This window comes from Geospiza fortis, unplaced genomic scaffold (assembly GCF_000277835.1).
Source record: "Geospiza fortis unplaced genomic scaffold, GeoFor_1.0 scaffold443, whole genome shotgun sequence".
Lineage (NCBI taxonomy): Eukaryota > Metazoa > Chordata > Aves > Passeriformes > Thraupidae > Geospiza > Geospiza fortis.
Genome location: NW_005054335.1, coordinates 1,628,181 through 1,631,384, shown reverse-complemented (window position 1 = coordinate 1,631,384; position 3,204 = coordinate 1,628,181).

Sequence of the window (3,204 nt, the reverse complement as noted above, 5' to 3'; positions counted from 1 at the left end):
AAATTTTCCTTCATGTGGTACCTGGTGCTGTGCTCTCTCAACCTCTCTTGTATACAATGCAGAAATATCTCTTAAGAGAGTCACATGCAAAGCATGAATCCCAGTGTTGCCTTCCAGAGTCATCACCACTGGAAAGGATACCAATCTGATTTCTGAGGGTTTTAGGGAAGGAATATATGCTCTTGCCCTTTGTGACTAAGTGGAAGAGAAGGATGGCTGAGGGAAAGGGCAGTGCCAATGCTGCTGCCCAAAAATTTGCACATGGAGTGGGGATGGAGGTCAGAATTTATGTTCCATTCAATACCTATTAAAGCTCTGGGTTTCTCCCTCCCAATCTTTCCCTTCTTCTCATTTAGAGATGCAACTCCTTCTATAATCCCTTTTTTCCCAAGGGAGACATCCTGGCACAGCACACAGCCCTCAGACAGCTTTGCTGTGCAGGGTCTGTGTTCTCAGATCACAGTATTCTGCCTTAATATGCCTGCAGAAAGCAATTAGGAGAAATACTTCAGCTCTAATTTATATAGCAATGTCAGTAATCATTGCTCACAAGAGCATGAAGCATTAAAAACAGGAAAATAAAACCTCAGAAATGGAGACACAGAAACTCATTTGAGGCATGAGTTGGCTCTGCAGTGGCTTTTCATCTGGGGGGCTGCTGTGACCTGCCAAGGGGCTTTCCATGCCCGCGTTCACTCTCTTATGTCCCTGCCTTGTCTTGGTTGCCATTTTCTTGCTCTACTGGCCAAGGCTTTGTCTCTGAATTGTGTCTGAGGGAGAGAGAGAGTGGTGTTATAAACATCATGCTTTCCTAGCAGGCCAAGAGCAGCCTGGGGAGACTCACCCCTGCTCCCAACAGAACCTCCTGGTTCTTGCATCTCCCACAGCTTCCACTCTCTCTCACTTTCTCAGTTTAAATTGACTGTGGAGATCCCACAGCAGAGCAGGGTCACAGCCGTCAGACAGGGAAAGGTGCTTGCAACCATAAGAGGCAGCATGGCAGAGGTTGCAAATTTAGACCTTACTGAGACATCTGGAAGGGAATAAAGCCATTTATTAAGTGGTTGGGTGGAGGAAATGTCATACAAGAATTAGGAAGTAACAGGTTCAGAAAAGACTTTGAAAATTTGTGGACACTGGGTGAAAAGTGAAGACAGTAAGAAAAGCTGAAACAGAGAGCATGGATGCAATTTCAGACCATCAAAGCATTTTGTCTTTCCTACCAAGAAGCTCTGTTGCTGCTTGTTTTTGAAGATGCTGCCCTGGTGCCCATCTCAAGGGGAAGCGGATCTTTGTAGGACAGGGAGGGCAGGATGATCAGAGCCAAACATTGTGTAACCTGTAGTTATTCACACCCATGTTCTGCACCTGTATTTGATGGGGCACCTTTTAAGCCTGCTGGTCGTGCCTACAGCAGACCAGCCCCAGGGACAGCACCAGTGCTCTCCTGGGTCAGCTGCTCCCCTGCTGCCTGCCCTAATGCTGGGTGAAGAACACTTTGGTGCAGAACCAGAAACACGGAGGCCCATTAGTGACTGCGCAGGATACTGCAACATGGCCCAGTGATTCCAAGGAGCTGGAAAGCCATAAAAATGTGCTGGACTTGGTAACCACATCTGCAGTGGGACCATAATCTGTTTCTGCAGGAGTGCCTTTGTTGATGGCCAGAGGGCACTGATAGAGTCACAGAAAATCTTCAGTCAGCAGTCCCTCCCAGGAAAATCCTGAACAGAGAGAAGCCTTACAGAGCAAGAGACATTCCTTATCATTTTAGTGAAAAATCTCTTCCCTGGACTCATGGGTTTTACTGTTACCTCTCCCAAATTCTCTTAACATTAAATCACACACTGACATACAGAGGAAAAAAAATGTCTTGGGCTTTCCATGGGGATCATAGAATTGCAGAATAATACACTGGTTTGAGTTGGAAGAGACCTTAAAGATCATCTAGTGTCAACCCTGCCCCATCATGGGCAGGGACAACTTCCACTGGACCAGGTTGCTTAAAACCCCATCCAACCTAGCCATGAATATTTTCATAGATAGAAGAGCTGGTGCTGATTCTTGTGCTGGATCCTTCAAGCTCCTTCTAGATGCACAAGCAAACCCCCCACCCCCCTGCCTCCACTTCCAGCAGATAGAATTTCAAGTGACAATTACCTAATGAAAACAAGTTATGAGTCTCCAAATACAAAATAATTTCAAGTATCTGCTTGCAATCTTATAAATATTCTACAGTGTCTTTAATTCCTCAGTAGCCAGGCTGAAGCTTCTTTCTCAATATGTGTTTTAGGCTTTTGGAGATTGAAATTTTACCTGTATTATAGCCACTTAGTGCTCATGAAAAGTGCCACTGCTTTCAGGTTTAAAGCAGGAGGAACTCTACAGTGAAAATATGTTTTCACTGTCAAGTTACTGTAATGACTCTCTCTGGACCAAGTTCACAGTGTGTCACATTTTCACCTCTCATCAAGGCAGAAGAGCCTTCCAGAAGAATCAGCCTCTGTTATGCTGTGCTCCCCTGGCCCATCAAACACTTTTCATAGGACCACAGTGGAAAGAGGAAAGCAATTTATAATATAAACTAATAATATAATGTGACATGACTTAAAGAAATATTTGTTGAATGCCAAGTACTTCCCAATATTTTTTACATTCCTACATGATTTTTTTTGTCCAGTTGGTTTTCTTGTTTTTAAAATAGTTTTGGATCAGCAGAGCAAAAGAAATCCAAGTCTGCTGTTACAATGTGCTATCAAAGGTTACCTTGCTTTTGCAGAAAGGTCAGAATTTACACAAAAAGAAGAGAAAAGCAGCAGCATGTGTAAATAGATGTGTTCAACAAGTAATAGCAATTAACACAGATCAGCACACAGTGCTTAATAAATGTGTGAAGCCTGATTCATCTTTTGAATGATGTTAAACATGAGTATCTCAATAAAACTTAAAAATTATCTACTGCAATGCTACCAGTTCACAGTGTGTTATTTTCAAAAACGGCATTTTGGTGCTGCTGCATGTGGCAAGAAGCCCATCATGTGCAGGTCAGCAGGTGTGTTACTTGCTTCAGAACATGGTAGTGATACAATGGCTAACCACAAAATCCTTATTATCTTAAATTCTCACTCTGATATTTGTATGCATTGAGATGTGTGGGTGTGCCTCAGGGGCATTTTTATTGGAGAGGAGAGGAGAGGAGAGGAG